The following is a 24,351-nucleotide window of genomic DNA, read 5'->3' on the forward strand; positions in this document are numbered from 1 at the left end:
TCAACTTGTATTAATATGCAGATTCTGTATGCTATAATTGCATTTGACTCAGTCATATACTGCTATTTTTTTAAGAAACAGTCTCTGATTCATTTATTTGAAACAAGCATTTTTAAGAAAAGAATTAGATCAGTATAACAGATGTAAGGGAGAAATGAAGTATTCCTTTTTTGCAATAAAATGACAACAGATTTGGTTCACACTTATCACTGCAATGTACATGCTTTTAATTAGAAATAGATTATGGGGGTCATTTTCCAAGGAGTTACCGTGGGTGATAATTCTGCTAACTGCTGTTAACATGATTTGTGAATGCAAATTTTGTATTCAGGGGGTGGAGTAAATGTAAAGTAGGGAGGATTTATTGTGTGCTGTGAAGCCAAGGTTTATCATGGTTAGGCCTGTTTCAGTATGCTAGGGGAGAGGGAGAGGGAGAGGGAGAGAGAGAGAGAGAGAGAGAGAGAGAGAGAGAGAGAGAGAGTGTCCATAATGTCATCCCCATAGGTAGGTATTTGTATCCCTATGGTAGGCCCACCTAGTAACTTGAGGTGGGGTTTAGGTATGAGTGTAGGGGGGTAGGGGCCACTTTGACATTCTATGTGACACATACGAACAGAACAGTGGTCTCTTTTGAAGATTTGATGACCTTCGGAGTGAGGAAACTCACTCCAAGATGAGATTTGGGCAATGTTCTCTCTACCTAGCTTGTTGTTGCCCAGGTAGAGTGTCCATCAAGCTAGGTTGAGAGAACATTGCCCAGATCTCATCTTGGAGTGAGTTTACTCACGCTGAAGGCCATCAAATCTTCACAAGAGACCACTGTTCTGTTCGTACATCTCACGTTGAATGTCAAAGTGGCCCCTAACCCCCTACACTAATACTTAACCCTCACCTCGAGTTACTAGGTGGGCCTCCCATAGGGATACAAATACCTGTCTAGGGAGGAGGCCCTATAGCAAGTCTCTCTCTCTCTTTCTCTCTTTCTTTCTTTCTTTTGGAAATTACTTGATATCTGTGGCTACTATTTCATGTGAACTTCTAGGAAGGAAATGTAATGAATATGAAAGCTCATCTCTTTGTATAGTGAAGCAATACATAATGCTTTATTACTGATAGTGATTTACCATACAATATCTAAGTCAGCAGCTCACTGACATTTGCACGTGGCAGTTGATTACCATTACATGGGCTATAAAAAACAATGAACCCTATAGTTTCTGACCCAGACAATAGCGCTTATATTAGTAGAACAACTTTTGTCTTTTTTTTCTAAGACAATCTTCTCAAAAATCCAGACCACAAAAAATGTAACCCATAAATACAATAAAGACATAATATGTTGTATGCCAAATTAAAATTATGTGGCCACTGCTGTAATGAATCTCTCAACTTTATTTGGTGGCCACTCTAATGGGAGGAGAAAGTTGAAAAAGAAGAAACTGAGAATGCATCTAATAATCTTTCAGAGATCCTAGAAAAGAGGGCATTGAAAAATATTAGCATACCAAGTAGGTTGTGAAATGTGATGTCTACTAATCCAAGAGATTTCATGATAAATTCATTGAATGAAAAATTTTAGTAAGAAATGTGCCAGAATTCCTGAATCACTTAGGGTTTGATTTACCCAAATTTTTTGAAAGGAAAATAGTGTTTAAAAAAAAAGAATATCAGCTGTTTTAAAAAAGATATTCAGAGCTCATCAAAAAAGTACCATAGATGTAATATTAACTTATTCCATACCACCCACAATCATGTGGACTTAGTGGTCTATTTATGTACTAACAAACTAATGTGCGTTAAACTTATGTTAATGGAAGTACATACTCTTCTGTTACAGGTAACACTTAAAAAATCAGCATAAAGCAAACATTTTTAATGAATTGTGTGCATGCAAATTCATGCAAAGCAGCTCATTAGTATTAAATGGGTTACCTCAAACACATTAAGCCATGCTATTTGATTTTTACCAAGCTGGTAACCTCTCCAGAGTGCGTTTGCTCATGGGGACTTCAAGCTCCCCACACACACCCAAGCAACAGTAAGGCTTCTCTGATCCAATTCCCATCTTACATATTCAAGAGGTCCCTCGGCCCAGGCCTGGGCTTCATTGATGAGATCTAGCCTCAGGCTAGGCCTAGAATCTAAGTCACAGTGAGCCCCCTCTAAGCCCCTTCTGACATACCCCAAGCAAGGGCTTGGAGGGGGTTGGCTATGACTTGGGGGGCAGGTGCTGTCTCTCAATTGGGGGGGGGGAAGGTCGTGAGTTGAGCTGGCCATCTGTGGGGAATTGTGCTGGCCACTGGGGAGGTACAGGTAGGGGTGAGTGGTTGAACTACCATTTGGAGATAGGGAATGGAGAAAAGAAATTTCACCTCACAATATATTTGTCCTTTTACTTTGGATCAGTTAGATGGGGGATTTTCTGAGGATGTAGAGCCATAAATAAATGAATATCTGGTCTGAGGTAGGTGTGAACCTTTTGATTTCATTGAGCCCAAAGTAAATAATAGATGGCAGTTGGCAATATTCCCTCTAATTTTTTGTGGGCTGTGTGCACAAAACAGATATTGTGTGCAATATAGTGTACAACTATGTATGCAGTGTTCCTTGAAACATCATTCTTTTTTCCATTTCTTGTGCATACTGAGGCCAGTATTTTAAAATGCCTCAAATGGATAACTTATTGAACTAAAGTTAGCAAAATAAGTTCTTCTGGATATACAGAAGGATAAACAGTCCACTAAATATTCCCAATTAAAATTATTTGGCTACCTTTAGCTGGAGAACTGTACACCTAACCAGCTATCTTTTGAATATCGCCAATTAGCCTTGTATGGCCAGATAACTTCAGCCATAACTGGCTATATTCTAAAGCATATAGCCAGATAAATGGCAGTGTAGGTTTAAAAAAAAAAAAAAGAAAAGGTATCTCATGGACTTACCTGCCCAAATGACAGCCCTTTCACCCAAGCAAGAACCATGGGCCCTACCAGGCCAAGTATTTCTACCCCCCAAACCCTGCTAAGAGGATACACAAACTTAAAGCAGAAAGGGTGTGGGCCTGGCCTCCTTCATCCCCCTGTCCACTCCCTGGTTCCACATAATTGTGCAACCAATTGCCCTCTTCTACTACCCTCTCACTCCAACCCTAAGCCTAACCCTCCCACCTCCCCAGTTTCTTTGTCAAACTGAATTTTCAGCCAGGATTGAAATATGCTGCGGCCACAATCCCAGCCCGCGCTTTTCAATGGTAGCATGGCCGAGCGGTCTAAGGCGCTGGATTAAGGTTCCAATATTAACCAATACCAGTGGCTTCATTCATTTCCAGATATTTTTCTGATGGCAAGAAGGCCAGCAAAGATATCAGACTTCTGCTCCCAGATGCTCTTTTCCTCCTGAGTCCCCGCTCATTCAGCCCTAATCAACAGAACCACTCACAGGGACAATAATTTTCAAAATGGCAGACGGGCGTACATGTGCTCATGTTTGTCGGCCCGCACCCAGGGACGCAGCCATTTTATAACATAGCCTGACCATGTGCATATGTGTGTTCAATTTTAAGTGGACACATGCCTGTATGGGCAAATGCTGCTTCTACTGCAAAAGTGGGGGAATTTTGTGCTGACACCAGTGCCAGTTTTCCAAGTTTGTTCCTAGTTCACCTAGTTAAGAGATAGGATTTCCAAACCCTGCTGATTTATTAGCCTCCCTTCCCCCCTGTTTACCCCGACCTTTAAAACCCCACTGATCGGTCTAGATTTTTTTTGTTTTCTAAATTACACGTCATCCATAGCAGAAGTAAAGTTACATGGCAGAGGATCCCGGTAAGTGCCAGTGCATGTATTTACATGAAAATTTCATGGTGAAATCCCGGAGCGCTCATGCCTCACCCAGACACGCCCATGCCCCACCCCTTTTTGAAACATTTTAATATGTGTGCACAGTGGCATGTATGTGTGTTTCCGTGTAGCTTTTAAAATCTGCTCAGCACGTGCCAGCCCAACATATTCATGCATTCTCTAATTTTGGGACACGTCTGGCTTTTAAATTTCACCTTTAAGGCAATATTGGAAATCATACAAAAAGCTCCCAGAAAAATCCTACCATTGTAGAAGGCTCTTGTGCCTCTCAATACAAGAGAAGGACACATGAGTAAGAAAGCTTTTAGTTGTATGCCTAGTTGCCGCTCCAGTCCAGTTGATTGCCTACCAGAAGAAGCAAAAAGAGATAAATTGATTTACCAGTGAGCATTTATTATGCTCATGTTACCTATGGTACTTTCTTCTCTAGTGTATGAAATATGTGTTAAAGGTTTCTATTTCTTTAAGAGTTGACTTTCTGGATGTTCGCCAAGGATCTGTTATAAAGGGGGTAATTTTCAAAACAATGTACGTGTATAAACCCTGGTTTATACTTGTAAATCAGCTTTTGAAAACTACCTAGGGAATTCTACGATGAAAAGAACATGCATAACTCGATTAAAATGTACTTTCCTCCACACTCATGCTAGCTGTTCCAATGGGTGGAACTGTGGCAGGGAAAGCATTTATGCACATACTTTCAATTTTTGTAAAAGCGCTCAGAAAGATATCCCTCCTATGTGTATGTGTACCCACATACTGGGACAATCACAACTTTTCGAAATAGATTTATGTGCATGTCTGCTTTGGAATTTCAGGCTGCTTGAAAATTAGCCTCCCCATGTGTACTAAGAAGGAGGCCTGCACTGGAGGTGCAAATGCTTTTTCCTCCTCTTGATTGCTATTAGCGTTTTGATAAGTTTCATTAGAGTTGATGATACCTCTTTCATTTTTTTATTTTATAATTTTATATACTGCCTTTCCAAATTGCAAACCTGCTCAAGGTAGTATACAATCAGAGTAAAAATCTAATTCAGGCATAAGCGCAAAGACATTAATAAACAGACAATTATTTTTCTTAGTTAATTAATTTGTTGTATCCTCTCTCTCCAATTGTGGTTTATATTGTAGTTCTCTGGATTTTTTTTTAGTTTCTAGATCATTAAACAGAGATTATTTCCTAATTTTTATAAAGAACAAACAAACAAAAATAAAAAAAAATCAGACTATAAATCTCATAGAAGTCAAAAGTAGTGCACATATTACCTGAGAATATAAATCACTGACCTCAACCTAAAACCCAAAGCAAATAAATAGAATTAAAACCCCGAGACACCAAGCACAGAACATGTTAAGATTTAAAATAACCAAGTTTTTTAACCTTTCTTAAACATGAGGGGGTAGATGTTCAAAGCCGGCCATGTAAGTAACTTAGGCCTGAATTCATCATTCTTTCGCTGTTTAGACCTACTGTCTGGGGCATGTAAATTCTTTCGCAGAATGATGAATCCTGCGAAAACGGGGGTTGGGGGGGGTGAAGGGGGGCAGGCCTGCGAAATCACCTCAGGTGGTGCTATTCAGCGCGCTACTGCCGACGATAACATTACTAACCTTATCGCCGGCAGCGAAGACAACGCTGACTTTGCCCCCTCCTCACCCCGTCTCCTCCCCTCTCCACCCCAACTCCTCCCCTCCCCCTAATTTGCATGATATCACATGCGAAAAGGCCCTTTTCGCCTGCAATAGAGGCTTATTGCACGCGATATGGCCGTATCGCGTGCGATAAGCCTTTAGAAAATAACCCCATAAGCCGGTTAGAACTTATCCAGCTAAGTTACGATGTACATTCAATGTCAAGGCAAAGCTGCTGAATATACACGTATATATACGCACTTAGACGGATAAGTCTAAACGGCTAAGTTTAGACCTACTGTCTGGGGCATCTAAATTGACACATATATATATACAGCTAACTCTGAATATTGCTAATTAGCTGTATAAAATATATGGCTCAATTGCTCCACCCAGATCCGCCCAGTACACGCCTACTTTTTGTGCATGTAACTTTTAGCAATATAAGGGACTTATATAGCTAAGTGGCAGCCACTGAACCAGGGCACAAATTCAACGGCCACTACTTAGCCGCATAAATCCCACTTATCTGACTTAATAGTGTTGAATGCACTTTGAATATCGGGCCTGAGATAATTAGACTCATGTCTAAGTTCTCTAGGAGATTTATTCTATAAGGAAGAATTAGCTAATGAAAAAGCTCTCACTCTCATTTTTATTTGCTTTAATGCTTAAGGATGAAAGCTTTTTGTCCAGATTTTAACTCACAACTCAAAATTTCTTGGAATTACTTGGTATAATCTATATTTCAAATAGGATGGTCGATTGTTCCTTAGATTTCAAAAAGCTGATTGTAATATCTTAAATTTAATCTGGGCAGCAACCGATAACCAGGAACATTTATGCAGTATGTGGGTGGCTCTCTCCATGCACGATCTCCCTAATATGGGACATATTCTGTGCCAATTGTAATTTCTTTATCAATCTAGTTTTTAGGCCAACATAAAGAATGTTACAATAATTCAGATACAAAATCATGAAAGTCACCGTTTTCAAAGTATCTGGTTCTAAGAACTGGTGAATTTGTCACACCATACATAACTTTGTGAAGGCTCTCCTAAATATCTGCTTAATGTCAAATTTCAAGTCAAATACAGAGTCCAGAGTCATGCCTACAGTTCTAACTTCAGATGAGAGAATACAATTTTTACTGTCTATTTGGGCTAACAGTACCAATCTTTAAAATCTCTGTTTTCCCCATTTAATTTCAACATACTAATCAGCAGCTATTTTGAAATGTCTGAAAGATAGGCATTTAAAACATTAATGGGCAAATTTTCAAAGCCCGGCATGCACTAATACCCGTGAGATGGCTGGGCCCTGCGAGCACTGAGTGCATTTTAGAAACAGCCCGGCCACATGCTTATCTCCTGGTACTCACAGAAGTGCCAGGCTATTCAAAAGGGCGAGCCAAGGGGTGTGGTGGGGGCTAGCTAGGACAGTGGGGAAGCATGTGCTGGCAGCCGGCCGGCGCGCACATCTTACTCCTGCTCCTTAAAGCTGGTATGTTATAAAACAAAAAAGTTTAAAGGAGTTAGGGTGGGTTTAGGGGTCGGGGAGGAGAGGAGAGGGGAAAAGGTAGGAAGGGTAGTTAGGGGGACAGGGAAGTTACCTTCCAGTCCACTCCTTAATTGGAGAGGACTGGGAAAGGACTGAGAAAGGCCTACTCGTGTTGCTGCACATTGTTTTTCAAAATCCCTCCCCTTGTGTGACAGAGTCACCCGCCCTCATATGTGCATGTGGATATTAAAATCCAGTGCGCATATGCGCATGGGAATCGTATCTTATAACATGCGCAAGGAACCGCGAAAACATGGACGCACGGGCGGGCCTTTGAAAATCTACCCCTAATTAAACTGATCTCATTTTTTTCCCCAAAGGTAACAATAACTGGAATTCACCCACATAAATATAGTAATTCATGTCATATCTTTTTATAATCCACGTGGTACCATCTTTTTATAATCCAGGTGGTACCATATACCTATTTAACAATGGTGGGGACAAAGAAGATTCTTGAGGATCTCCATAGACAAGACATCTGAGAAGATGTGGATTTAGTTACTTGCCTTTCTAAACCTGCACTCAAGGCGAGTTACAATTCAGATATAATAGATAGACCACTGCCCTAGAAGTAGGGTTGGTCTTAGGAGGGTGCGGGGCCCAGAGTGATTCAATAACAGCAGGAGACTGGAAACCTGAAATTATAATGCTAAGGATGGGGCTACCATGTCAGAGTGGGGCCCCCCTAAAGTGCAGGGCTCAAGGCAGTCACCCCTCTTCACCCCTCCAAGAACAGCCCTGCCTAGAGGATTTATAATCTAAGGGCCTGATTTATTAAGGCTCTTCTTCCATTCTGTGTCTATGAGAAAAATGGTTAGTAAATGAGGCCCTAAGTTGGTACTTGTGGCAAAGAAGGGTTAAGTGATTTGCCCAAGGTCACCAGGGGTATCATTAGGAGAAGTAGGGTTTGAATCCTGGCTTCTCTATTTCTCAGTCCATTGTATTAACTAGTTGACTACTCCTTCAGTGTAGAAATATTATCACCAACTTTCTCGCTCTGAAATTTATCAGTGAAGAAATGATGAAATCTAATTCATGTTGAGATATCGAAATGAAGTTTGAATATATGAGGAAGTCACAAAACTGTCCCTTACTAGTAGGCCTCAGAGTTTCATCAGATCCTGATTATGAGTGCAAAATAAAGTAGGGATGCTAAAGGTGGTTGGCAGTCCCCAGAGGGAGGTGATGGTAGTTTAACAAAATACTTGTGCCCTCATGATTCAAGGTTCTTTTCATCTTCAGCTCTCTTTATTATAGAAAGGGATTTTCTTCAGGTCTCTCCTTCCCTGGAAGAGGTTGTGCCTGTATCCTGTCTTGAGAAGATGACTGCCTGGGGGCCACATTCAGGTGCTCAGTCCTTCAGAACTTACGAGCTTGTTGCTGTCTTGGGGTTCACAGAGATCATTGAGACTATTGAAGAATCAGAGGTGATCTCAAGGTAGAGAGAGATGTTTACCTACTTCTTTCCTGTTCAGGATGTTTTCTAGCTGGAGTCATAAGATGGATTGCCAAGCTTGGAAAAAAGCCACATTAGAGTTGCTGTCATCAGTAGAGGCTCACCTTTGTCTAAAGAGGGACATCCAGCTTCGATTTCTGTAGATTCCAGGATTTGCATCCAGATTTTCAGGTAAAAACAAGAAAAGTGTCCAGGGAGGTTTCTCCTGCCTATGTGTACCAGGATGTGTAGAATTGCTATTGCTATTTTGAACTTTATTTTACTATGTTGACTATGCATTAAACAAAGTGTACCCTTCTGAGATTTTCACCTGTAATTAGGTTTTACCAGTACAAGATTTTAATTTGAGCAATATTTACAGTGCATGTTTTCCCATCTAGACTATTGCAAAGGACTTCCAGAAAAACCTTACCCCCATGCATAGGAAGAACCCAGGAGCATAGGAGCTACAATGGCCCATGACCCACTGTCACCAAGGAGAGCTGGGGCAGGGACTACAAATATAACACTGTTCTATAATGGTGCGCTCAAATTCCCAGCTGTGAGGATTTTCTCCCACTTTAGTCTATGTAGGCGTGCGCGGTGGCCGTAAGGGGTTATATTATATATTATGGCATGCTGCATTCAAAATATAGGGCTGCACTGGGATCCCTATAAAGGTGTAGCCTTGTAAAAGGGCTATGCAATTAGAAAAGAAGAAAGGAGCATATCATCTACGGCACTACACTGCCATGTGAGGTTGCTGCAATGCTTCCTTTCTAGGTCTATGTTAGACAGACTCCCAGAGGCATTGTGGATTTTTGTGTTGAAAGTCTAAGGGAGGGAAGTATTCTTTTGAGTTCTCTTTCTTTTTGGAGAAACCTTGGGTCAGATTTAGTGGAATAAAGAATTTTGGAAATATGAGAGTCTTTCTAGATTTTCTACTTGATTTATCTTTTTGATAAGCAGAAGAGTCTTCTTCATTTTGGAATTTCATTTTCCACTATTCCTTTCCCATGTACTTCTGCCTGGTTCTTTTAGGGAAAGAGAAATAGTGCCATTCCAGTTGAAGTGTTTGTTGAGGAAAGGGTACGCACCCTGGCATCCAGCTTGTGAGAAGAAAAAGGGAGAGAGGAGAGGCAGTAGCACCCTCAAGGTGTTCAATCACAACAGACACCAATAAAAGAGAAAAAGGACTACACAGTTGATGTTTGAAGTATTTATTTATGGATTACAGATTTTGCAAGGAGAATGTGTATTTCTTATGTATTAGGTTATCTGTCTGGAACAAGTGCTTTACTGTATTATGGAACACCATTCTTGTGTCTTTCTGGTTCTTGTATGCTTACTTGGAGATAGGCACAGAACCCAGAGCCTTGGAGGATAACATTTCCCCCCTATGAATAATCCACTACAAAGGAGATTGAAGATTTTAGTCTGTGACTTAGTCTGGTGTTTAGAGTGAGTCCTCGATTTATATGGAGTCATCTGAGTCAAGGGCAGAGTATTTATTTATTTATTTTAAAAATTTTCTATACCGTCGTTTAGTGATATACCATCACAACGGTTTACAAATAGGCACATAAATAAATTCGAGATGGATTGTACTTTAACCAGGGGGTGCCGCAGTTGTTCAGATACATGATTCAATATTATAAGCTATATGTAAAGTGTATTAAAATTCCCTTTATGGGCTAACCGTAGATGCGGTATACTGTAATTCTTTAACTTAAGACTTAAGTGTGATAAAATAAAAATAGCTTAGGTATAACACAGTGGCACAAGCTCAAGTCACTATTCTGAGAGCTATCAGCACAGCATGGATGCCTCTATCCACCTCTTGCCTGTGACTGAAATCAATTTTTTATCGACAGAACATTGCCAGACATTTTCAGAAAGGAAGAAGGCACACATATACAGCATTAGACTAAAAATATTCTGCAACCTTAGCTTTTATTTTTATTATAAAAAAAGAAAGAGCTGTTAAATAGATACGATTTGAAAAGCATCAATTTATCAACACTTCAAGTGCTGTGGTGAAAAACAGCATGCATGCTTGGTTTCTGTAGTTTTTTTTTTTTTTTTTTATAACTTTCAGTATCTAACAGCAGCAATATGAGAGGGGCACAAGAAAAAGAGCTCTGGGGGGTGGGGCACACCTGGGTAAATTCTTCTGTCTGAAAATCAGTTCTATCGACTCAGGTTGGATGACAGCAAGGAAGAGCAGACAAACACCTTTTTGGTTGGAGGGGGGCAAGTCAACTAAACTCTGACCCCCTCCCCACTCCCTCTCTGTCCTCCTGCTCCCCACGGCTCTCTTTTCTTATCTCCCCCTGCCCCCACACATCCCCTTCTTCCTTCACCCCTTCCTCTCTCTCTCTCCATCACCCCTTTCCTCTCTCTTCCCCTATACTCTTGTCTCTCGCTCTCTTCCTTTCTGACCCCCCATACTCCCCTTCCCCCTTCCCATGCTGAACAGCAGCAGGGGGAAGAGAACAGTGGTGCCTCATGCCATGCCCTGCTGCTCCTCGGCCTCCTGGCACTACTGCTGCTTTGAAACGCGGGGGCTGTACAGAGTCCCATGCAGGTCAGAGCAGCAGTCAGGCCCGGAGCTACAGAGATGGAGGTCAACGCACCGCTACGCTCGTCCTCCTTCTGCCGATCGGTTGGTGCCTGCCTGACCCAGCCCCGAATCTCCCTCAGCAATTCTGCGGGAGGAGCCAGGTTGTGCTTGGGTCATGGCTCCCCGTGGCCCATCCCATTCAGACACCTATGACAGCAAGGTCACATAGGCTCTTATGAAAGCAATATCCATCTAGGCTTGATTTATCAAGGGTTTTCTTTCAATCTGTCCCTATAGAAAAAACGCTTGATAGCTGAGACTTACCTTTTTGAGTCAGCATCCCACATCCAGTAAGTGAGGACAAGAGAGACTTAAAATAATGAACATTCTCCTTTTTTTTTTTTATTGACATAAAAGAATGAATGCCCTGTATATGGCCCTTTTGTAGCAGGTATAAATCAGATAGGGTGGGGAGATTCAGGTCCAAACCCAGTTCCAGACCCAGGCTTCTACTATGTAACATTAATCAAGTCCATCGCGGTTTGTATGTTTCATCTTGTGAGCACATTTTATAATATCTTACATCACAGGTTCCTCTGAGGTTTTCTAGTACTTTAATCAGTTAAATAATGTATATATTTATGCCACAATGTGACTAGTGATTATGCAATATTTTGCATTACTGACTAAAGCAAAAATCACATTCTCAGCTCATCACAGAAGTGCAACTGAATGCCATAAGATAATTGCTATAAATTCTGAAATAAGATATACTATTTGGTTTCTTTCTGTTATTATTAGCTTCTAAAAGGGATTTATGGCTAATATTTGCAACAAATCCTGTAATTAAACTGCATAATAAGTAGATAATTGTCTCCATAATAGAATGATTTTCTTTTGCCCTATGTTAATTTATCATAGTGAATATTCCATATTATTTAATATTAGGGCTGTGCATAGACTGTTTTTTTTTCATTTTGATTTTTACTTCAATTTTGTTCTTTTTAATGTAAGTTTTGTTTCTTAAAAGAAAAATGCACACATCAAAAGAAATTTAAAAAACATACCCCCACCCCCAAAAAATTTTTTTTAAAAAAAGTATCACCACTGCTACCTCCCCAAAAGGGCTCCCCTTGGACTCTCTTACCTTTTTGTCCTTTTGTTGAAAATTTCTTTACAAGATAAGAGTGATCCCCTGGTCGCTTCTGTTCCTTAGCTGCCATTATTTTAAAGGACAGTAACAGATGGAGGCTAGTGCCATTGCACATGTTTGTTTATGAAATGGTGCTGGCTTAGGTCTGGCTTGTGCCATTTTGTATTGCAAAAATTGACAGTGGCACCAGTGGAAGTGGCTTCTCTAATGGTTGCATCATGCACTGCCATATGGGAGACTTGGGATGAATCCCCAACATGCTCATTGTCTCTCTTATATGATGTCAGACATATGCTTTCTCTCACACGCCATCTGTCACACACATGTTCTGTTCTCCCCACATACAATTGTCTCTCTCACACACGCACACTCCCTCCCCCCCTCACCACATACAGACTCCCAGGTAGAAACCTACCCACTGTCTCACAACAAACACAAGGGCTCAAACATACACTATCAGGGCCAGGGTCAGGGCCAGGGTATATTCTTTAGCCCCTCTCTTTTCCCCTCTCCCCTTCTTTCTCTCTCTTTCCCCTTCTCTATTTCTCTGTCCCCCTTCCCCCTTTCCTCTGCTCCCCTCCCTCCTCTCTCTCCCTCTCCTCCTCCTCTCTTTTTCCCCTTTTCTCCTTTCCCCCTTCTTTCTCTCTTTCCCCTTCCCTCTTTCTCTGTCCCCCTTCCCCCTCTGCTCTGTTCCCCTCCTTCTCTCTCTCCCTCTTCTCCTCCTCTCTTTTCCCCCTTTTCTCCTTTCCCCCTTCTTTCTCTATCCCCCTTCCCCCTCCCCTCTGTTCCCCTCCCTTCTTTCTCTCCCTCTTCTCCTCCTTTCTTTTCCCCCCTCTTCTCTTTCCCCCTTCCTCTCTATTTTCGATTGTTGGGTCCTGGATTTTAGCACGGTACAGCTTCTAACCTCAAGCCGCTGGTGCCGTGCTGCGATGCGATGCCCCCACTCTCTGTGCACCACCGTGACCTGACTTCACTATCCCGGATTGGCCGCTATCCGTGTGCGGCATGCTTTCGGTTTTTTTGTAATCCTTTTCCAGCGCGGGAGGAAATCGCGAGGCAACGGTGTGAGGAAGGGCAGCGAGGGAGGAAATCTGCGCGGCATCGATGAAATCTGCAGGAACTGCGATGAGGGAAGAAATCTGCGAGGTTAGGTAGGAAATCTGCATGAAGGGGGAATTCTGCGCAAATTCTGCATTCCGCAGTAGCGCAGAATTCCCCCAGGAGTAGGCGGAGGGCATACCCACCCCTTGCCATCCTACTGCAATGCCACTGCAATGACTATCACATATTTCTTAAATCCCTAAAAAAAGGGACACTTATATAATCAAGTCTTTAAGCAAACTGCTTTTGATTTGTTTATATTGTAATCATAAGTTTCCAAAAATGTGGTTTTTACTTGTCTGAACAAAAGTGAAATGCTTAGTCCTTTCCATTTCAGTTTATTTACTAAAGTTTTACCTGCTTGTTCGTAATTAAATACCCAAGGCAAGGATCAAACTAAAGTACATCAAAAGCAAAAAATCAAAACATAAATAACAAGGTGCTTTAATGTGCCAAATTCAGTGTCAATAGCCAACAAAATAATTTATGAAAAATGGTAATGACTCCCCACACAAAAGCTTTTCACTGACAATGTGTAACACCACCAGTCTTTGCTGTTCTGAAGCTGAAAAGCTGACAAAACTTGTGTTTCATAGCCAGAATACATTGGGGAAAGCATACTTCAACCTGTCTTCTCTGATGTCTGGGCAGCAAGAGAAAAAGTTAGGTGAGTATCCTTTTGATACCAAATTTCTGTAGCATGTGTGGGACAAAGGATAGCAGAGGGTCAACCAGTTCCATTTTGAATTTTCATGCAGAAGAAGCAGGAGTGCCCCTATGGACACTGGAACTTCTCCAGTAATTGAAGGGAGGTCTTAGGGAGGGGGGAGACAACCACAATGGAGTGGGTTTAGAAAGAAGGTTTGGGGTATGATTTGGATGTCAGGGGCAGGGTAATAGCCTGGAGTGGGTAGGGCTTACAAGGAGGATACCAGCTTATGAATATTTATGTGCCATTTGGCTTGAGTGAAGGGGGAGGGAGCAAGGGGGACATGGCAGTATAGGCCACATGAGATGGGACAGCGATTGTGCGTAGGGGAAGGGCATTCTTTGGGGCTTGTGGCCTGTTGAGCCTTGCCAGGCACCTTAGACTGGGGGAAGTTAGATCCAGCTCAAGAGGTGGCCAACTCCCTTTCTCAAGACACGTAGCTAACTTTCTCAAAGTAGCACAGCACATGTGGCTCTTCTCCTTGGCATGCTGTTGAACTGCTTTTTATGTATTTGCATGAGATACAGCTCATTAGCATGCCTCCTTACACCTGATATAGGGGCTGGGGTAATTGCAAATTTCACACATTATTTCCATTTAGCTCATGGTAAATCATCTCATCATATAGTAAATGCTGTTTTATCACACACAAATATGTAAATAGGCCCCTAAGCCAGGTAAATAACAGCTTGCATACAGTCCACGTGAGATATGAGTTTCCCTTTCTATATGAATCTGAGAAATATGAAATCAGCCACTTTGCAATACTTTACCTGTTTTGTGGTTTCTAGCAGTTCTTTATTTGTATATAGAGTCAAGAGGCTTCATGCTGTGACTAGGCCCTCCTGTGGCTTCTGGCCCTTCCCTGGCAGGTTCCATTCATGTCTACACATTGCAAAAAGGTAAGAAGAAAATCAGGGCACAAGACAGCATAACTCCTTTTCACCCTACAGCTGACGAATTGCAAAATGGCACTGGCTGACTGACTGCACTACTTTGCCCTACAAGGTGAAAGGTAAAGTAGCGAAAGAAGTCAGCTGGCAGCATTTTGTTCTGTTATTCCTCTCCTTTTTTTTCCCAGGGTTATTATTTGTGCCAGTGGCATAGCCAGAACTGAATTTTTTGGAGACCCAAGGTTAACATGGATAGGCAGCAGACATACAGATCTAGGCCCTACTAGTTGTACTCTTATTGATAAATAATACCTTAGCATGCACCCTACAATGGATTTCTCAGTAGTTTGCAACAGCCATCATGTATCATGAATGACATTTTTAAATATTTTAATTCTATTATTTCAAGCACATACCAACATTAAAATGCCTTATTAATCTGTAATAATTTATTTGATATTTATTGCAGTTTATCATGCACATCATATAAAAAGTAAACAAAGACATATCAGATCCAATCATGTAATAAAAAAACATCTATATATTATTTTATGAATCCTCTTTCAAAAATGCATAGAACTATAATAAAACAGCAAAAATCATAATAATCATCTTAAAAAGATTTGCAACAGGTGCAGAACAGAACTAGGACATGCAAAAAAAAAAATAAAATTAAAATTCTGATGTCACCTATGTGACAGTAAAACAATTCCCTTCACTGCCAAACACTTTGTGGAATAACACAAACCCCTGCAAAATAAATAATACTTAGCACCTTACCATACCATAACAGCAGTAACTATCGGGATTTAAACAGCAGCAATCTTATCTACAAAAAGGCAGCAAGCAAACATTACACCAGGCCCTAGAACACTATTATGCTACCTAATGGGCAAACAGAAGAAACCAGACCGCTACAAATCCCTACAGAGAAACTGTAGCCAAAATATTGCATTTCTGTCACACATGTGCAACACAAACAGACTCTTGCCTAATACAGAATAAGGGACTACAAATTAGAAACAAACATGCAGACAAAACTGAAATGGAAACCCTGAAAAACCAGATTCTGTGAACAATGGAATACTGAAGAAAAAGCAAAATACAAATATTTAAGAAATGCACATTCCCAAAGATGGCATATTCCAATCACTGAAACACAAAATACTTTTTTTTTACTTTTGTTGTCTGATGTTATTTTTCTAATCAGTTGGTCCCAGTTTTTTTTTTTTGCCCTTATTAATCTTTTCCTTATTCTTTTTAAGGGTCTCTTTTATTATGTCTGGTTTTTCTCTTTCCTCCTGTCTGCTTTCATTCCTCCTTCATACATACATACACACTCTCTCTCACATGTTCTCTCACACACAAACACTTTCTCTCACACAGGATCCCACTCTTCCATTCTCCCTTTCACAAATACACAGGCTCCCACTCCCCCACATACACATAGGTTCTCACTCTTAAAAGCTCTCTTTCACCCACACACTCCCACAAACACTCCCACTGGCTCTCATTCTCATATGCTATTACACATATGCTCCTGTTTCCACAAACACAACATACAGGCCCTCACTCTCACATGCTGTCTCTCACATGCAGGTTCCCAATTCCTTTCCCCCCTGACATATACAGGCTCTCATTCTTTCATGCTCTCTCACATACAAACACACAGGCTCTCATATGCTCTCTCACACATGCAGGCTCCCATTCCCATACATACGTAATACACAGGCTCTCATTCTTTCATGCTCTCTCACACACAAACACACAGGCACTCATATGCTCTCTCACACATGCAGGCTCCCATTCCCATACATACGTAATACACAGGCTCTCATTCTCACATGCAAAGGTTCTTACATGCTGGCTCCCATTCTCTCTCACAGACACATACACACAGGCTCTTGTTTTTACATGCTTTCTCACACACAGCTTCATATTCCCTCACTAACACACAGGCTCTCATATGCTCTTTCTCAGATGCAGGCTCCTGCTCCTTCTTCCATACAAACGGACACACACAGGCTCTCACTCTCATAAGCAGGCTCCCACTCTTACACAAACATATAGGCTTCCACTCCCATATGCTCCTTCTCACATACACACTCCAGGTAGGGTCCCTTTCACATCCCCCTGGCCAAGTAGGCTCCCATTCACACCCCCAGCACCTCAGGCAGGCTCCCAGTCATGTGTCCCTCTCCCCTCCCAGGCAGGCTACATTCACACACATAACACACAGACTCACCTAGGCAGGCTACCATTCACACATACATGCACACAAACCCAGGCAGTCTAATATTCACACACATACTCTCCCCCAGGCAGACTACTATTCACACATCCCCAGGCAGGCTACCATCCACATACACACTCACACCTAGGCAGGCTCCCATTCACCCCTCCCCCCCCCTGAAGTCTATCATTCACATACACACACACACACACACACACACACACACACACACACACACAAAACACAGGCAACAGGGGGAGACTATTCTGCTGCTGCTGCTTCTCATGTGCTTGCCCATGGCATTCAAAACTCATGGGGCTAGTATATCCTCTATGCTGATCTCCTGATACACGAGATCAGCATAGAACACTTACTGATGGTATGTGTTTTGAATGCTGCAGGGCCAGCACACATGGAGGAGCAGGAGAATGGACACCTTTCGGTGAGGGTTTTTTTTATTCTTCGACCACCGGCCTCCCACTCCTACTCCTCTTCTAGGCCATATATTCAATGAGCAGACTCTGAAGATCCAGGAACATTTTGAGAAATTGACTATTTTGGAAAATAAGATTCTGTCTGTGACTGTGCAAAATATCCATATGATGAGAGAAAATCTTAATTTACAAAGAAGGTTAGGGAATTTTGTTAATTATGTCAAAAGATGTAATTTAAAGATGTTGAATTTTCCTAAGTGTGCACTTGTTTCTCCCTTGAAAATGCTTGGGAGATTCCTTATGGATCTTCTAGGTTTCTCCAAGGAGTCCATTACTTCAATTGTTAAAGTATACTATCTGTCTTCTATTTCTGAGATGGTGGAAAGTATCGCTAAAGAAGACTACTTTGACCTTACAGGTTTTTGGGAGAATTCTGATTTTCTTATTAAAGATAGAGCTACTCTTTAGGTAGAGTTTCTAAAAGAATCTGATAAACAATTGGTATTGAAGCTTTAAAAGAATATAGGCCGGATTTTAAAAAGGTTACATGCACCGGGTCTATTTTAAAAAGTCCCGCAATGCGCGTATAGCCCCAGGGCTGAAGTAAATTTAGTAATAAAAGAAAGAAAAAAAAAGGTGGGGAGGGGAAAGGGCGGGGGAGGTAATGGAAGGGAAGGTGGGGTTGGGGGGATAGGGAAGTTCTCTCCGAGGCCGCTCTGATTTCGGAGCTGTCTGGGAGGGAACGGGGGAAGGTATCGCGGCTCAGTGCGGGCTTGGCGCACGCAAGGTACACAGTACAGGTAGCGCGCACACTTGTACACCACGCACGCTCCTTTTCAAATCTACCCCTATATTTCTTTATGGTCAAAAAATGTCTATTTTTCCTGATGTAATGAGGGACACCATAAACTATTTCTGGCAAGAATGCAGAAGGTTGTAGATATAGGTGGGACTTTTCAAATGAAATTTCCTTGTAAATGCAGGCTCCTGGTAAACAAAGTGGCTGTTCATGTTGGTGGTGTTATTTCTCAGGGTAATAGTATTGGAGCAGTTGAATAAGAATAGTAATAATGAAAATTTAGCCAATTTCATTTTTGTTCTCTCTCTCTTTTGTGGTCTGTTGTAGCCACTCAATCCAACTGTTTTTGGTTCCTTTTTTCCATTAGTAGACTTATTTTTTGTGGCTGAATTGCTATATTCTGTAAGCAAGGTTTTTGGATATTTGTTTCAAAATTTCAATTAAAAAAAAAAAAAAAAAAAGATACAGCAGTCTACCTTCAGACCTCCTGAGCTCGCAGACAGGTTTCTGGCACCTGCCATTTATACAAGCTGAATCAGGTGAAACTACTGAACTCCCAGCTATGCATCAGAAAGCTTTCATCAATTTCTTAAACCAGTACCTTCTCTCAGCAGCCTTTCTCACAGAGTTCTTTGTGAGCCTCTCATTTCCTCCTCACAAGGAGGAAATGAGAGGCGCCACTTGCCGCGACCCACCGACCCTCGCAGGCCCCCCGCTACCGCCGCAAGCACCAAGAGGAACTCAGGCCTACAAGGTAGGCCTCAGCCGCGCTGCCCGACCCCTCGACCCTCCCGGACAATAGACCTAAGGCTCCTGGAACTATATCCTCGACAGACCCCGGCTGCACCGCCCGACTTGTGGACCCCTGGACCGGAACATCTCCCGACTCGGCCTGCGGCCTTCTCCGGACTGCCTCATCCTCCAGCCGCCAGCTGCAGACAGACTGCCAACATTGACAGGCCCGCAGGCCCAGCAGAGGGCCGGCGAGCCCTCCCTGTGCCGGCCACCTAAGACTCCACCCTCCGACGCTTCCTAGGCGGTGATGTGGGGCAGGACCCGACCCGACTAGACCGCACTCCATAAAATAGGCGACAGAGTGCCTCCGGCGCCGCGTGCCGAAGAGGCGCGACAAAGGGGCCTGCTCCTTTGTGCACCCCTTAGTGCCACCACTGTAGGACGCCTCTACCTCAACCTTCCTTCATACCCCCCACTGTCTCTCTGTTTGCTGTAAACCCTCCTCCCCTACACCCCTCCTTCTCCTACCACACCTGTCCCACAACACTAGATTAAAGATGCAAACCTACCCAATCCTCATCATCAATCATCTCTACCGCAACCTAAAAAAAGCCCCCACACCTACCCAGACACATCTAACAAGAAGTCTTATTCCCATCATGACTTCTCCCCTTACACAACTCCTGGGTCTCACAATCTTCTCACTAACGCTCTTCAATGCACAATGCCTCACAAAAAAACCCCACATCCTCAATGATTACTTACTAGACTCATAGCCAGACATTTGTGCAATAACTGAAACCTGGCTCAAACACACCAACATAGCCATGATTAACCAGACAAAAAAAAAGAGGAGGCAGCCTACTATTAGCTGCCAAAAAAGATTTAAGACTAAGGCCTCAGACTGCTAAGACTGCCTCTAAATTAGAAATAGGTCTCTTCAAATCTAATCATTTACAAATCTGTCTAATCTATGCTCCCCCAGGCCTATTAGACATGGATGCCTCCCCCCTCATAGAATCCATTGCAAAATACATCAACATGGACTCCCCAGCCATAATCTTGGGGGACTTTAACCTCCATGTCAACGTGACGCCACCATCCCCCAACTGCGAAGCCATTCTGACTTCCCTCAGGGCCATGGGATTTAAGCAAATCATCAACAGCCCTACCCATAAAGCTGGTCATACCTTAGATCTAATCTTCATAAACTCCAGCCTCACACACACTACTCCTCCCTCCTGTATCCCAGCTCCCTGGTCTGACCATTCGATGATTATTACTAGCCTCTCGGTATAAGAAAGACTGACCCCCCCCCCCCCGACCACCCTCCACTTTGATGACCTCAATTCCCATCTCTCCAATGAACTACTCAATCTAGATTTTTCTAATGCCAATTCAGTCCTCTCCTCCTGGTTCAACATCACGAACTCTGTAGCCAACAAAATATGCCCCCTGATGGCTAAAGTAATTAACCCAGCCCTTAAGAACAAAAAACCATGGTTCACACCAGAATTACAGAAACTAAAACAAGAGCTTAGGCACAAAGAACATAAATGGCAAAAGGACCCATGCCCCAACTCGCTGACTGCTTACAAATCCTCTTTGCACAGCTACAGGACTTCCATACTCCAAGCTAAAAGAGATTTCTACGCCCGCAAAATCCATGACTTTCAATTTGATGCTAAGGCCCTGTTTTTATATGTCCTAGAACTTACGAAATCATCTCCCCTCGCCATGCCTGACAACCAAGCCCAAACCAAGTCTAATGAACTCCCAACTTTCTTTCAGAAAAAAATCTCCAACCTCTTAACCCTCCTCTCTTCCACTAATACCTTATCCCCTCCTCCTTTCTCTACCACGACCTACTCAGGAGCCATCTTTGACTCCTTCGAACTCACTTCATCCCTGGAAATTGAATCCATCCTTAAGAAAATGAAACCCTTCACTCATCCTTCTGACCCTATCCCGACAAAATTACTGATCTCTATTCCAGACACCATCTCAAAGCCCTTGGCTGAAATTATAAACTGCTCTCTATTGCAAGGAATAGTCCCCGACGCATAGTCCCCGACGCACTGAAACTCGCCACCCTTAAACCTCTACTGAAGAAACCTAACCTAGACCCTAGAGATCTCTCCAACTTCCGTCCCATCTCCAATCTGCCTTTTATTGCCAAACTCATGGAGAAACTAGTCAACACACAACTCTCCGACTACCTAGACAAACACAAAATTCTCTACCCTGCTCAGTTTGGTTTCCGCCAATCTCTAAATACAGAATCCCTCCTGATCTCTCTCACAGACTCCATCCTCATGGGTCTAGACAAAGGACATTCATACTTACTGATATTACTTAACATCTCTTCCGCGTTCGACACAGTGAATCATTCCATCCTACTAAACTGCCTCACAGACATAGGTATATCAAGAACAGTCCTCAGATGGTTTGAGTCCTTCCTCAGTAATAGATACTACAAGGTCAGAATAAGTAACAAAGAATTCCCCCGCATCAACTTAACACTTGGAGCACCACAAGACTCTTCCCTCTCCCCCACTCTCTTTAATATCTACCTCATGCCCCTCTGCCAGCTGCTCGCAAATCTGAAACTAAAGCATTTCATTTACGCTGATGACATGCAGATTCTGATTCCCATAACAGAATCCCTCCCTAAAACCCTCAAGTTCTGGGATAGCTGCCTTCACTCTACCAACCTCCTCCTCACTTGCCTCAACTTGGTCCTCAACACAGCCAAGACTGAACTCCTCCTCATTTCCCCGGATCACAATAACCTTTCTCAGCAGACCCCTTCAACCACCATAGCTACCCAAGCAAGAGATCTCGGCGTGATACTGGACAACCATCTGAACTTAAAGAAATTTGTTAACAATACAACCAAAGACTGCTTCCACAAACTACAAATTCTAAAAAGACTCAGACCCCTCCTCCACTTCTATGACTTTCGGACAGTCCTCCAAGCTACCCTCTTCTCTAAAATAGACTACTGCAACTCCCTCCTGCTTGGTCTACCCGGTGCTGCGCCAGAATTCTGACCAATTCCAGCCGAGGAGATCACATCACGCCCATCCTCAGGAATCTCCACTGGCTCCCTATAAGCTTCAGAATCCTTCACAAGTCCCTCACCATTATTCTCAAGACCTTACACAATCAGCACTCACTCGACTTACATATCCCGTTACGACTCCATACTTCAATAAGACCAATAAGAGCGGCCTATAAAGGGACCCTTCACGCGCCCCCCCCCCCCCCAAATCCACTCTTCGCACATCTACCAGAGAACGTGCCTTCTCTGCAGCTGGGCCATCCCTGTGGAACATCATGCCTACAGACTTACGCCAGGAACACTGCCCATTGACCTTTAAAAAAAAACTCAAGACTTGGCTGTTCAAACAAGCCTTCTCCTAACCTTCTTCTAATCCCCTTAATCTGTAAGTGCACAACCAGTATTTCAGCTGCTAAACCCCGCTCCCAGTATTTATATTGCCTTTTTGTCACAATCAGTATTTTATATGGTCTAATTTTCATATGTATAGTGTGGTTATGGCACAACCAGTATTTATATTTAAATTCCTCTGTCAGTATTTCATATTGCTTAGTTGCTTATTTGTCATTTGCTTATTTGCCAGTATGTATATGTATAGTGTGGTTAAGGCACAACCAGTATTTATATTGTTAAATTCCTCTTTCAGTATTTCATATTGCTTAGTTGCTCATCAGTCATTTGCTTATTGGCCAGCATTTTATTTATATTGTTTATTCAACTGTATAGGGTGGCTATGGCACACTGCTGTTATTCAGTTTAAAAATAGCTCTTCGGTTTAAATATAGCTCTTCTGTTCTTCCCGAACTTATTCTCTCTAACTTTATATTCTGTTAATGTCACACCCAGTATCTTTTATCTCTTCCCTGGTTCCCTTCCCACCTTACACCATCCAATCTGTAATGTCACACTCAGTATTCTACTGTATCTGCTTCATATACATTTCGTTATAAATTTCTAATGTGATTTTTTACCTTGGTTCTATGTAAACTGATATGATATGACGTGACATGTGTCATGAATGTCGGTATAGAAAAGAATAAAATAAAATAAATAAATACAGCAGATAACAAGATTTAAAGGTACAGGAGCTTACTTTTAAACCATATTCCCCAAATTATTTTTTTTCTGTAAAAGGAGAACTATGTGTGTTTTTTTTTAGTAACACACGGGTGTTGCAGATGCACATGCCATTATCTGCTAGTTATGTGGCTACTTTATCTAGGACAATATACAGATGTACTTTTGAAACTTCTAAAGTAATCATGAAAGTGCTAACTCTTCCCTAGCCCGCCCCTAGGAATGCCTCCCCAATCTGCACATAAAGTTACATGTATGGTAGCAGTATGCATTTAACTGTATGCGTAGATAAGCTAGGACATTTTTCAAAGATCCCATTTTCAAGCATAAACCACAGTTTTTACTTGTAGAAATTCCTTTGAAAATTGCCCTCTGTATGGTGAATCATTTTCATCATAAAGCAGACATAAAGATCTGAAGAGGTATATCCTAGAGAAAAGAAGGGAAAGGGGAGATATGATAGAGAAATTTTAATAACTCCAAAGAGTAAATGCATAGGAGGCAGGTCTCATTCAATAGAAATAAGATTTTAGAATGAGGGCTCATGCACTCTACCTAGGACTACCAGATTCCTCACTTTATCCCCTTCAATTGATTCAAAATAGCGCAGCCCGGATACTAACCAGAACTCCTTTACATAACCATATCACTCCAATTCTGCAATCATTACACTGGCTCCCTGTAAAGTACAGGGTAAAATATAAAATTCTCTCTACTTTTCATGGTTTAATTCACAATCCAACTTCCACCTGGCTCTGTTCCTTACTACGGATTTTCAAACCTGCACGTCATTTAAGATCACTTACTCAAAACCTTCTAGATATTCCCTCATCCAAACAAGCTAGGCTAGATGTTACCAGAAAGAGAGCTTTCTCGGTAGCTGGTCTAATACTTTGGAATTCACTCCCAAATCCCCTCCGGTTAATATCAAACACTTCTCATTTCAAAAAATCACTTAAAACCTATCTTTTTCAACTCGCATTTAATATACCCACCCAAGATCAAAAGTAACACTTAACATAGTACGTTGACCCATCTATAGCTCCTATACATCCCACTCATCTCATCACACTTCCTCCCTGTCTCACTCCCCCCTCCCT

General features: G+C 42.1%; 1 long non-coding RNA gene across 1 annotated transcript in view; it reads right to left on the reverse strand.

Moving 5' to 3' along the window:
• The window catches only part of LOC115089982, a 156,825-nt gene that overhangs the window by 2,940 nt on the left and 129,534 nt on the right, over nt 1-24,351 (reverse strand). Inside the window, exon 2 of the long non-coding RNA XR_003856284.1 lies at nt 14,790-14,901. This is a non-coding gene — a long non-coding RNA (uncharacterized LOC115089982). The remainder of the gene's footprint in view (nt 1-14,789; nt 14,902-24,351) is intronic.

Source organism: Rhinatrema bivittatum, chromosome 4 (genome assembly GCF_901001135.1).
Source record: "Rhinatrema bivittatum chromosome 4, aRhiBiv1.1, whole genome shotgun sequence".
Lineage (NCBI taxonomy): Eukaryota > Metazoa > Chordata > Amphibia > Gymnophiona > Rhinatrematidae > Rhinatrema > Rhinatrema bivittatum.